At 37.5% G+C, this 13870-nt stretch overlaps 1 protein-coding gene across 1 annotated transcript in view; it reads left to right on the top strand.

Annotated features, from left to right (window-relative positions):
- Nucleotides 1-13870, top strand: part of LOC116731683 (glutamate receptor ionotropic, kainate 5-like) — a 207830-nt gene that overhangs the window by 6975 nt on the left and 186985 nt on the right. Inside the window, exon 2 of the mRNA XM_032581498.1 lies at nt 9079-10841. The gene's annotated coding sequence lies outside the window, so the exon portion shown is untranslated. The remainder of the gene's footprint in view (nt 1-9078; nt 10842-13870) is intronic.

Raw genomic sequence — 13870 nt, forward strand, 5'->3', positions numbered from 1 at the left:
TCTTCCTTCACACCTGCAATCAGTTAGCTAATCATCCCAGGTCTATTGTTTCAGCATTCAACCTTCCAGTACTTTAGCACCTCTTTCTCAGTCATTCTTTGCTGGTTCCTTCTGCTACTTCCCTGGTTTCCCTGCATTCTCCTTGTGTCTCCTGGCTGTTTTTTTTTGTGGTTTTTTTTGTTATGGCTGATTTTTGTTCGACTCATGGCTTCCCATATTTTTGTAAGTTTGCTTTTCTCAGAATTTCTTATGAAATATTCAAAATCACCTGCTGCCTCTACCTCTCTCCACTTAAAAATATTCAACAAAACAAAAAGTAAGAAACATTTGTTATTCCAAAGATTAAGGTTGAATTTTATTTTGCCCTTTAATCTATAGGGCCTTGATTTATACTCATAATGTGTAGAAGTTAAAACACATCCAGTCCCATCTTTTCAACATTACATAAATAGATGTATGACACCCAGTGTGGAAAACCAAAATGTAAGAATATGGTTAAGTGGTCAAGTAAAGAATGGGGATTCAGACGATATTTACCTGCAGACTTGGATTTGCCATTACTCACCACAGGTAGCAATATGGAGTCCAGATTTTTGTGACAGCACTGACTTGCACCCCCTTGTACTTGCAGGATTGCACCAGTGCTGGAGCCTATCTCCACTGCTAAGAGGACTTTGTTGTTTTAAAAACTCTGCAAATAACAGAAAGGATGTTAACAACTTATCAAATTTGTGGCTATCTATGCCTATTTTACTGTGGAATAGCTGCTGGGAGGAAGGAACTTCAATAATACTCCTTTGTGTATCTAGGAAAGAAAGAGAAATAAAGGGGGATTTACAATTATATATGTTTCTACATACATTCATTTATTTTACCTTCTGGTGCAGGCATAACAAGGCTGTAGATAAAATAAGTACAGTGCACATTGTTGATGAGGCCAGCTGCAGATAGTAAGAAACTTGATGAACCACAGCCTCCTGCCAGAGGGGGTTTAAAGAGACCATGTCTGGGGTGAAAAGAATCATCTACAATCTTTACTGCCCACCTCAGTGTCCAGGAGACATGCAGGTCCTGCAGGGATTGCAGATTCCAGCCAATCATCTTCCCAACAGAGTGGGCGATGTGTTCCAGCAGCTGGCTCGTCCTTAGCAGTGGTACCACCCCTGTAGTATTGCAAAGTTTCACCACCTGAAACATTTACATGAGGTACACACAAAAAAAAACAATATATTTGCAGGTATAATCATGAGTTTAATGTGTTTCGGCAACTCAAGTTTTTATGAGTTTCGTCAAGCAACACATGCTGGGGGAACCAGCACACTAACCTTGCCACTCTGCATTGAAAGTATGTAAGAAATATGAGAAAGGGCAAAAAAGCATGCTGACTGATTACAGCTGTAAATGTTGTTCCTGCTCATACAGAACTACTGATGATTCCCAGCCAGTGATGCATGACAGAATCTTCAGCTGCAGCTGAGTTATACAGTCCTATTCAGTATATTAGAATCTTCGTTCATATGATGGCTGTTTGTCAGATTAAAGCATTTTTTTGAAAATAACAAACTTTAAGCAGGTATTAAACATACTTGCGCCCACATTTCTGCTTTAAATATGTTTTTTTCATAGCCTAATGTAATATTATAGTTTTAAATGACATTTTTTCATTACCTCTAAGTAGAAAATCATCATATTTAATAGAAATAAAGGTTTTCAAACATCTACCATTGTGCAATTAATCTACCTAATTTGTTGTACTTAGTGATAAATTTCCTTAAATAAATGGACTCTTCAGTAATATTTCAATTTAATGAATGGGCCTGTATTCAGTACTGTTTGCCTTATAGCAGACATTTTCTGTTTGAGATCATCAACGGAATGATTTGTTGTCAGACAAACTAACCTGAGTAAAGACAAAAAGCGGCTTGCTAATTATTTTATTCACTGAACAAGAAGCTGTCTAAACTAGTCTTGATCCATGTGAAAAATCAAAGCCCTTTGCAGCCCTTTGCACTAGCAACTAATTTATCAAGTATTTATGCAAACTGGTAATTAGTCTTGTACATAGACTAATTGTACAACACTACAATTAGTCTATGTAGACTAATTGTAGTCTACATAGACTACAATTAGTAGTAGTCTACATAGTAGTAGTCTATGTAGACTACTACTAAAAGCTTCCAAGACTGGTGGAAGTTTTGCAGAATCTTTGCAGATTTATTTATTTTTTTCATTAAACCAGGTTTGAGAATTTTTGTGAATGAGTGGCCTATTTAGCATCATGCCCAATTAGGATTAAGCCCAGACTTTTTCTAAACAATTCCTGAATACTCATTTAGGTGATTTTTGCCATATAATGAAATTTATTTGATAATTTGAAGGATTTAAATTACAACAAAAATGAAGAAATCTGTTGGAGTTTTTATAACATTGTACCTGTAAAGAATAGTTTATCAAATGTATGGACGATTACAAACCTAAAAGAGACAACAAGCCAACAATCTTTTGTAAGCTTTATCTTAAATCACATAGGCGCACATAATTATTTCTTTCTTAAAGTCATAGCTTTTCACTTCTATACTGATGTACTAGTCTAATGAGAAACTAATGACTCATTGTCTGTCTGAGTTTAAAGTGATCTTCAATTGGAAGTAGTTGAACAGGAAAGGAATTGATTAAAACAAACAAATGAAGACATTTGCCAACATCCTATAAGCTGACAATATTTTGATGTTTCAAGATGTGTGAGCTGATAAAAACACCAGGGCTGAGTTGGAAACATTCACTGCACCTTTGTTTGCCTTGCACATTATTAACCTACTTGATGCCAACATCCATACATCAGCCCTCACCCCTCAATCTGTGCTGCAGTCATTTTGTGCAGGCAGGGACATTCATCATGTCTTACACGGCAGACAACATCAGTTAGAAACTCTATAGTCGCCATTTGAAAGGCCATTCACACGAAGGAGCGGGCTGCTATCTGCAGCTGAGAACAAGCCGTCACAGTTTATGTCCAGCGAAGGGGAAGATGTCAAGCCCTGCACTTTTATGTTGTAATTAAAGCATGTGTGGGCAGCCCTTTTTACACAGTGAATGTAGAAGAGATGATGGGTTGTGCATAGAGGGAGATAAAATGGCTAGCCTTTAATTGGAGCCTATATTCGCTTGTTGTGACTGGATGGATGTAATGGAACTGCACTTTTGAGAAAATTACAAAAACACAGCCGGCATATGCTTGATTTAAAAAGACAAAAAACTGATGATTATACACATTACTACTGCTACTACTACTACTACTAATAATAATAATAACAGTTAATTTTCTAAAACTATTCAAATCAGCTCTAGATTTTTACAAACATTATTCCTCATCAGTCGTATTGAGACTGCCATTGGAGAAGTCACATTTCCACCTACGCATATGTGCTTTGTAAAAAAAAAAAAAAAAGAAAAACAAGAATGAGAGGAGAAGCAAATTTGACTGTAGTTCACAAAGTGTAACAAATTGACACTGTGGGGATATTAAATGGTCAGGATAGTAAAGGTTTTCTGTCACAGATGGTTCATGTCTCAGATGATTAGGGCCAAGCGGTGGGACAAAGCAATAAAACTGAAATAGAGCACAACAGGAGGCCAGTATTTAGTTGATGTGAATCAGACCAAACTACTCATCAGAGACATCTTGGGAACCTTTACATTGACTGAAATGCAGACTGTTTTACACATTCAACCCTTCACTGTCACTTAGTGCTTTGGTCAGCGTCTTTGGTACTCCACTTTAAAAGCCCCTTTTCTTGGCCAATATCTTCAGCTGGAATACATTTTGCTATTTGCATTGTTAGATAATGTGTTTCAATGGGGCCATTTGTTTCTCTCATAACCAGCAATGAAACAAAGGAACCTCCCTCTCTTGTTTGAGATTATTTTTGTCACCGTACAATGCAATGAGTACAACTCAAACGTCATCAGATCTGTTATAAAACTTGTTTTGATTTATTGTTATTGTAGATGATCAGTTTTCTCTTTCTTTTCTGTGAATATCTTTTCCATACAGGAAAAGGATTCTTCTTGAAAAAAAATTGTCTTTTGTCACATTTAAACCACAAACTGTATTTTCATAGACTGATGAAAAGTATCTCATACTCATGAAGTTGAGGAAAAAATTACCCAACATTATCAAACTTGCATATAATCTGAAAAGTGTGTTAGTTGCATGTAGTTGCATTAAATCCCTGTAAGTCAAGGGTATACATTTTGCTTAGTACTGTACATCAAGAGACTTTTGTCAGTTCTTGTTGTCTGTTTGGTGCTTGCTTTGGAAGTCTGGGTGGGGAGCAAAAGTGAAGCGCAAAAAAGTCTTTCCACAGATGTCGGTGCAGACTTCAATTGAGCAAATCTAACTTTGTGCTGTAGCTCTGGTTTCACAGCTAATGTCATTCTTATTGGAAAGAAACTTTTGCTCCAGGCAAGTGCAGAGACCTTTGGAGGGGCAGGGGCTCAAAGTTAAAAAAAAGGGCACATTGAACAAGAGCTTAAAACACCGTACAACAACACAGCAACAACCCATATTAATCAAGAATGTAATTGAATCCTACTATATCATTGAAATCATGCGGGGACAATGCAAAGCAAATGTAGTATATTTTCCCCAACAGGTATAAAGTTGCTGTTTCTGATGCTGACAGTCCTGGAGGTCTGAGTTGATCTGAGACTGTAGCTGTTAAACAGACCCAAAGGAGAGAAGGTCGCTGGTTATGAAGTTATGAAATAAGCAAATTTGCTGCCATTTTACTAATTAAGCCCTAATAATATCTATTTAACCTCTATAACAACTTGGCTGCAGACTGATTTATAGATCAAAAAAGCTCAAAGGGGTTAACTCTATATAATTTTTTGATGTTAGCACCTCTGAGATCTAGAATTGTAAGACTGGGATATCAAGGCAAAGAAAACTCAGTAGTTGCTAGTAGGGGCTCTCCAGACATTCAAGGGCCCTGAATGTCTGGAGAGCCCCTGACATTCCCTTGACAAAAGCTAAGTACACTACCTATTTTAGAATCTTTTTCAAAGTGTTTCTGGTCCTCTACAAATCTCTCTTGCTTCTGACGGCTGAACGGACAAATGGAAGAAGTTTAAAATACTTAATCTCGAAAGCAAAAAAAGATAATTAATTTTGATTTATAAAACACTTCAAGCAAGAAGACCTTGAAATGATCAATTTCTTACAAATAACTCTCCAAAGACAACAAAACAAAATAAAAGTAATTCTGTTGTTTATTGTCAGGTTGATGTTACAGATATGAAACTAAAGAAATTCTGACTGTTCTGAATGATTCAAATTTTTTTTGTCATCTTTTGGTCTTTTGGGTTCTAAGTCAGTTATAACCAACAATCGAATAATTTTCTGCCTCCTTTATACAAGCCATATTTAATACTGAATCATTTCCAATCATATTTTTGCTAAACTGCTGAAACAGATATATGTAATTTGTACATTCCAATGTACAAATTCAAGAAACTTGCAAATTCTGAATTAATTTTCTGACATTCTATATTCTGATATTTCAAATATTCCAATCCTGTGGGAATTTACAAATGTGCATGTCCAAATAAAATTTGGCACAAACTGTTTGTCGCCTACGAATCCCTTGCTTGTATATCAGGATGGATTTGAGGAGTTTTAATTTTGACTACAGAGTTGAAGGGTTCCACGATTAGTTGCAACAACTGACTTTATTTGAGAAATATTTAATTTAGATGTAAAGACAAAACAGTAATAATTCTATAGGCTGTTTAGCTTTTGTAAAGATTTGTCGCCATGTTGTTTACGCTGCACTGCATTCTGGGTAAATGACATATACTCGGATCAGATTGCGTTAGCTCCAAACAGCATGAGGAGTATGGCAAGCCGTTTTAACATAAATATGAGGAGCGTCATTAAGCCTTTTCACTTTGAACCGGAGCGCGATGAAATTGATGAGAATATAGAAATCACAAGCAGTAACGAAGTTGAGGCGGACCAAACAGAGGAAGAGGAAAGAGTTAGCGGAAGCAGCTGGTGTTTGTGTTGCTGCCACCTTCAGGTTCATAAATGAAACAATGAATGACACTTACCCTTGGTCGGACTGTGTGCCACGGTAAGTAGCTATGTAGCTCTGTGTCCGGTGTTGAACAGATGTTCTGTCAGATCAGCGTACTTGTCAGATCTGACAGCTAAAGCTAAAGCTGTCAGACAAGTATATCCTGTCATTGCAACATGCTTTATTTAATCAGCAGTATGACATCAGAGAATTTAGATCGTCATACACTTTATTAAAAGCTGTATGACATCTTGACTTAGCGGTTAACTAGACCCTCATCAAGGAACAGAGAGGCGTGTTTTATACGGTTGTGTTTTGTAGTTGGCTGAAGCTAAGCTAGACCCTGCTTTAAATACACCTTGAAATCAGGACGGTGCATGTGTATCCATCAAGTTATCATTGAAAACAATTTATTGACTTATTTTTTGTCGTATCGTGTCCATATGCTGAACTGACAGCTCCTCTAAGCGGATCTCGTAATGCGCATGCGTACTCACTGCACGTATGCTACTCTGACAGCGTTTGCTAATCAGACAACACAGAGGCGCTTGTGGGTAAAAACTTGGTTTTAGCTTGAAGGTAACGACCACCTGTTTGAGTCATGTGTATGAGAAAAACTGATGAAGGCTTTAGGACTTCTGGAGAGATGAATGTAGGTCCTGAAGGAGTTGTGTTTGGCTCTATCACGATGCATTCTTTTTTTTTCATGTGGGAAATGTTCCAGACTCGCCTCACTATAACAGCGACACAGTGTGGCATTGTCTAAATTTACATTAGTCAAATGCAACATGCTCTGTAAATTCCAGTTCAGAAGGGACACAACTTTGTCGTCAACCCAGCATGCATTGCGCAGGTGAAAAATGGCGACCTCCACGGGTGAAAATTACAAGATATACATTTAAGTAATTATGAGTTTTTCGTATCACAAACAGTTTAAAAATTTTTTTTTTTTAGCTAATAGGAACACTACAACATCTGTAGGCCAAATTGTTGAAGTAATTGTGGATCCCTTTTTAGGCCAGGAGCTTCTAAAACCTAGAAAATGGAAAAGATTGCAACAAATAAGATTAACGGAACATGAGAACTCTTTTATCTCTGACAACATTTTAAGGCAGTCCATTGTTCAGCAAACAGATTTTGATGAAAATGCTTAATTCTGTAGGTTAAATGTTGGTGTCTTGTGTGTACACCTCATGGTCAGGCTGCTACACACTCCCCCATGGAGGATTCTGCTGTCTTTGTGGTGACCCATTATTGTTTAAATGCTATTCTTCTTTAAGACGCAGCTATACAAAAATCTAATGGTTTGGGTTACGACGACCTTTTGCTGGGTTGCTCATTGACGGGAAGTTTTGCATGCAGTGCTGCATCCAATGAGAGTGTTATGTGCGTGTCTGCTCTATTGGCAAGAAGACACCATAGAGCAGAGGAGAAGAACAGCTTGAGGTAAAAATTAGCAGCATCATGCCGTTTCAATGTTTACTCCGCTACCAACAAATATTTGTCAGGATCTTAAGTTTTGTTTTGGGTTTTTCTTTTTTTTTGTTTTATCTGTTTTCTGTGTTTTCCTTCGTTATTCTTATTTTGATATGATCAGCCATGTTTTTTTTTACTAAGTTCAGTCTGCTCTTAGTTAGATTACATTTATTATTTATTCCTTATGTTTAGTTATTCTTTGTTACAGTTAGATTCATTTTCCTGTTTGTTCAAGTATGAAAGCCACAACGCTTGCTCGACTCATGCAAGCAAACCGCGGCTATACTCATCCTACATTTTTTTTTAGAGGTTCACATTCAGCTCGCAGACTGATGGGAGCAGTCATTTCTTTATGAACAAAGAATAAAGTTTGCTGAGATGTATTTGTGAACAAACCAAACACAAAGATTTAACTCATAGCATCAGATTGTAGATATGGTAACACAACATTCAAACACTGAAGAGTATTTTTTTTTTGCACTTTTACAAAGTAAACTTGCCAGTTTTTCTAAATCCTAAATTTAGATGTTCAATTTAAAATAATTTTTGAGTTAATCATTAAATCATCTAATAGCAGTGTCATTCTCAGTAAACAAATGTTAGAATTATAGATCTATGGTCTGTGTTATAGCTTTTATGGGGATGAGAGAGGAGGATAAGCAACTATTTAGTCCAATTATGCCTTGGGTCGGCTCTGAATGTGACCAGCATTACATAGTTTGCTTTAGGACCAATCCCATACCTGATTACTTGATTAAGATTTCACTGCAGTGAAAAAAAGACTGGGGATATTCCTTTTACCATATGGCAGGGGAACGGTGTTTCTGCCTGCTCTCTTCCAAAACGCCTGGATATTTTTTAGAAGAGAATGGCATACTAAGTTCTCAGAAGTAGTAGAACATTTTTAATAAATATCCGGTGGCCTGTGTCAGAAAACTGAAAATGGACATTTTTTTGTTATCTTGTTTTAGCAAGATAAAGATCTAAAACACGGGACCACACCAATGCTGAAATGGTTTACTTAACATAAAATTTACCTGCTCCCATGACCAAAAGAAAATCTGTAGCTTCCGCTGAAGAGAAGAAAACATTAGAAAGGATGGTGTGGTTCTGGTAAATCTAATGAGGTGGTGCAAATAGGAATGGTCAACCTTTCTGTAATCTTCAATATTTTAAAATGTTATAGATGATGGTTGCGTTTTGTTCTTAACACCTCAGAGGTGCCCACATTTGTCTAAGAATTGATCTTGTAAAAATCTTATTTCTGAATACCTGGTGCTTTCCCCTGGGAAAAAAGAACTGAACTCATTTGAATTAAGGAATATATTTTTACCCTGGTTGCCAACAAGTTCTTCCTACACATTGGGGGGAAAATAATCTCTTACACAATTTTTCCCTTCAGAATATTTTTTGTTCTTTTTACTTAAAGCAGAATGGTAACAGAAAAAAAGATGGAATTTTAATTTAAAATGAACCATAATGTTAACCTTAAGGTTTTGCTTCTTTGTTGCTGTCATTGCAGATGCCACTGCGTCTTATACATCGTTACCCAATATGCCAGAAGCCTAAATCCTTGGGCGGACTCCACTGCCTAGGCTCCCAACCACAGTTGATGCCTGCTGCCTTTCAGCCAACCCACACATCATCTTTGGCAGATCCATGTTGACTCTATCTGTTCAAAGACTCAATAGTCTCCAGCTGCCTCTTTGAGGACATCAGAAAGAGAAAGGAAAAGTGGAAAAAAAAATTGCTGGGGTTTGAAAATCTTGCTCCTCTGATGAATTCCCTTTTTTTTCCCGGATTCTGATTCTGTGAAGTGAAAAAACCTGAACTGACACCAACCCTAAGCCTTGACACAGCGGGTGAAATGTAATTGAAAAAAACAAAAATACTAGACACTTCTTCCAACGAGCCTCCCCGCAGTGCTGAGTCACACAAGGTGACATGCGTCTCATCCTACCATGTAGCCACAACAACTTGAGGAAACCTCCCAGAAACTTTTCTTCCAAACACTCAGCTATTTTTAACAAGCTGATACACAACACTGAGTCAATCAGCTGAGAGGAGAGGAGACTGGGTTATTATCAGCCTGTGCACTTCCTATTTACATCTTTAATCTTTGTTTTCTGAGTAATTATCTTTTTAATTAATGGTGACAGAGGCGTGAATTCCTCCCTGCCACCTTCTTCAGCTCTTTCCTTTTTCACCGCTGCTAGAGACACCTGAAACCAATTAACTACAACTGATCTAGTTGTATTAGACACGAGAAGAACTGAAGTGATTAGATGTAAATACAAAGAGAGTAAAAGGCAACCAAGAACAAAACAAGACCAAGAGAACGGAGAGGGTGAAAGAGAACCCGCCGGTCAACCTGGTATTTGATAAAAGGGAGGATCAGAGGGCAGTGGAGGATATGGCCAGATTAAGGTGCCAACACGCTAAGATAATAACTAGTTGTGAGTCAGTGGGGAAGATTGACTGCAGGAGCCCAGAGTCTTGACTGACAGGCAAAGGACTCATTGCCATTCTTTGTGCTGTGCGAAGCATAGCATCACAGAGAGGGAGAGGAGAAACTCCTGGCTGGCTGCCACAATCAGGGCCAATTAGGAGAATTTGATTATATGCCTTAATCTTGGCAGTCAGGTGGAAAAGCAGTCAGACAGAGAAAGAGGAGGCTGAGCAGGTGCCACCGATACACACCATTATCTCTGTCCATCTCTAATTGAGTTTGTTTCTGCCCCTGTGAGTGTCTCATCTCCAAACAAGAGTTTTAAGTGGTGGAGGTTTCTCAAGAGAAAACAGGAAAAGAGGAAGAAAAAAACACTTTGTGTTTTCCTTCAGAGATATACAAGGACTGTTTTCTATCTCCCTCATCTCTTTAAACCTATTTTCCATCCGTTCCTTAAGATTTATCATCCCAACATGGACTTGTCCTTTCTGGAAGTTTCCCTGCAGCTTCCTCTATCTCCATATTGAGCCTGAGATAAAAGCAAAAGAGGAACTGATAGGCATAGAAGGGAAAAGAAGCAGCAAGGTACTGAATCCGTGGAGGACAGAGCAGACTTTATTTCCTTCCTCAATCTCAGACACCCCGAGGCTCCTGCCAAGTGTCCCCAAAGCTGCACTTCCTCTTTTTTAAATTTCCTCGTCTCCCTCGGAGCCCGTTTCCCTGCTCCCCTCCTTGTGGATCATACGCTCCATCCTGGACCTCACCAAGATTAAAGTGGCCCCAGTTACCCGAGGAAATCCTTTGATATCGGCTCCCAGTGTTGTCAACATAATTCTGTGAGTACTAAAGACGGTCTTTCTATTATTTTTCTCCTGCTTCATTCGATGACTTCTTCTACTTCACCATAACTGTCTACCATTGGTTGTCTCATTTTTTTTCTCTAACACTGTTTGTAGAAATCTGAAGACTTTACACTGTCATACAGGTTTGCAGTCTTAATGTTGTTTGATACTGTAGATATTGTTCATCTTTGATTTCTACTTTTCCTATAACCATTTTCCTAACGTAGTTGTTTTTGGCCTGTCTATCTCAAACTACATACCAAATTTCATTTCTCTTTATATAAAAACCTCTCAGTCCATAAACTGTAGACAACATGATTGTACAGTTTCAACAGAAGCATGAACGGTTAGCCTTGGTAAATGACCAGTGAGGCAAATGCAAAGCTTTAGACAGCTATTCATCTTGTTTAGCATCATCCATAAAAACAAATAAGGTTACAAAAATGCTGCCCCATTTTGTGTTTGGAAGTCTGCATATACAAATTTGACCAGTTGGAAATCCTACGAACACACAAGCAACAGAAAGATATTTTGATTGCTGAGTTTTACAATGTTGGGAGAAAAAAGCAAGCAGATTGAGAGTTTATTAGTTTCAATATGAATGGACTTTGGAAAGGCAGTTGCAATCAAACAGGACATAAATACTCTGTTCTTTTAGTTTGTTTCTATGCTTGTTTTTGTCTTGTAATTGGTTTAGCACTGCAAGAGCAGAAGTCTATTTTTGCCTTAGCTCCATAGTGAGAGCTCGCCTAACACAATAGGGGCTTTTTCACCAAACCAACTCCAGTGCTAAACTGGTTCTTGTTTAGCAGCAGTTTTTTGTGTCTTCACCACCACAAGCTCCAGTTTTGGTACTGATCAACTGGTTCTTCCCAAGCAACATTTCTTATCTGGCCTAATGGAAGAATGTCTTTTGTCAGGACCTAGGGACAGGCTCATGACCAACCAATCAAAATGTTATTAATGGAATGTCTAAAACTCTAATCTAATTAAAAATGAAGAACATTTAAAGCACTGATTAACATTAATAAAACATTTGCTTAGCATGAGAATAGCACAAGCTCGATTTCTCAGATCTTTCTGTTTTTATTCCTATTTTTTAAACACCTGAAACAGATTAAATAGGTTTAATGAAGAAAAAAATGACATCCCTTTATTTTAAAGGGATTATCAGAAGATAATTAGAAGAAGGGGTATAATTTCATGAGTTGAGGGGAGACCCAGAAAATCCCCCTTTATAATCAGCTGAGATCACAGAAGCAGCTGATTAATGTTTTACAAACTAAAAACAGATGGTAAAATTGGTTTAAGAAACTGCATGTCACAGGAGTAGAAATTTGATTACAGTGAACTCAGCACCTACTGGAAATATAGTTAACTTGGTGTAAAAACAACTTGAAATAAATTAAATTGCTTTCTTAGTTGTGCAATTTCACAGAGATACAGGGATCTTTGTCTATTCTCCTTTTACTCAGTCTTTCTCGAGCCTCCAGTGTCGTGGGTCTTCAGGTGTATTCATGTCTTCAGCTTACCCCACTAGTTTTCTATTGCATTTAGGTCTGTGGACTGAAATGACTGTGGGAGCAGGTTGATTTTGTGCTTAGTGAGTCATCTCATTTCTGTGTAGATTTGGCCACGCTATTATCCTTAGGTAAGAGGATAAGAGTTTAATACCAAAGTATTAAAGCAGCAAGGCCAAATTATTATGTTTTTGTGATACTCTGTATATTTTTCAGTTTGACATCGTTAGAAGAATATGTGACAAGATTGACATTCCAGCTTTTATTTTTTGGTATTTCCATCTGGATCTGACAGACAACTTAGAAAAATAAACATTACTAGGATTTGTAAGAGAACACCCCCAAAAAAAGTAGAACATATGACTGGAAGGTGTTCGTTGCACAGGTGTGTTGTTATTGTTTATTGTACTGTTTGGTTCTGTCTTTACATACTGATTTTTAGTCAAAGGTGTGACTAACATGCTTGTTTTTCTATGGCTGAAAAACAAGCAATTGTACAACTAAGTGAATTGGACAGTAAAACATCAATGAGACTCATTGAACGAATATTAACCATTAAAGTCATTTAAAATGTCCTGGGTTACTGAGTTACCAATGCGGTATTAAGATACAGACACATAAGCCAAGTTAAACCTCAGCAGTTAAAGATGGAAATGTTTTAAGATAATTTGAGAGAATCCCTGAAACAATAATTAGTAACAGCAGTAATATCTGGAAAGCAGGATTAAAGGATATGGATGAAAGCATAGAAAGTACAGAAGAGATAAACCACTTATAAGTAAGAGTAATCTGCACAAGGATTGGGTTTACATTACTTTTTGTTTTTGGACAGGACACTTCAATCTTTAATGATAATATAGCAACCAATAGCATCAGCAAAATAAGTTCTGAAGTGTATAAAAAACAATAAATGTGCCACTTTAAAGAAATATGCAACAAAATTGATTTGGAGAGAGAACAACAGTCTTATCAAAGGCAACAAGTGGAAGGTTTTGAGTATCCCATTAAATACTTAGTAGAATTAGCAAACTCCACGTTTACCTGATCTTACTTATGTGAGGAGGATTTTTCTTGGCATGCTTCTTAAAGAACTGGGTAGTAGGTTTATTTTTTACTTTGCTAAAGTTGCTGTGTGAAAGCTTAAAATACCAAACACTGTTCGGGCCATGCTGACAAAATCTAGTCCGTCTCTTTCATTTGTGCTGAGAGGCATAGTGGGAGTGAAAATAACACGGTGCCAGGAGCAGCAGTATTAACCATTATCATCACCAGACACGACAAAGATGGGTGGTGTTTTTTCTGAATGACATGTCACTCTCATAGTGTTGCCCCGTATCGCTACCTGTCGGAAAGTGTTCCTTCCTGAGGTGAATGGGGAGACTGCTGGTGTGTGCCAACTGATGAGAACATTTCTTTAGAGCACTCTTTCATCGCTTTGATTTTGCTCATCTTGACCGTCATAATCTGACCGTGTTATGAATTATGTTTGAGATCAGAATCAAA

The sequence above is a fragment of the Xiphophorus hellerii genome, chromosome 13, assembly GCF_003331165.1.
Source record: "Xiphophorus hellerii strain 12219 chromosome 13, Xiphophorus_hellerii-4.1, whole genome shotgun sequence".
In the NCBI taxonomy this organism is placed as follows: domain Eukaryota; kingdom Metazoa; phylum Chordata; class Actinopteri; order Cyprinodontiformes; family Poeciliidae; genus Xiphophorus; species Xiphophorus hellerii.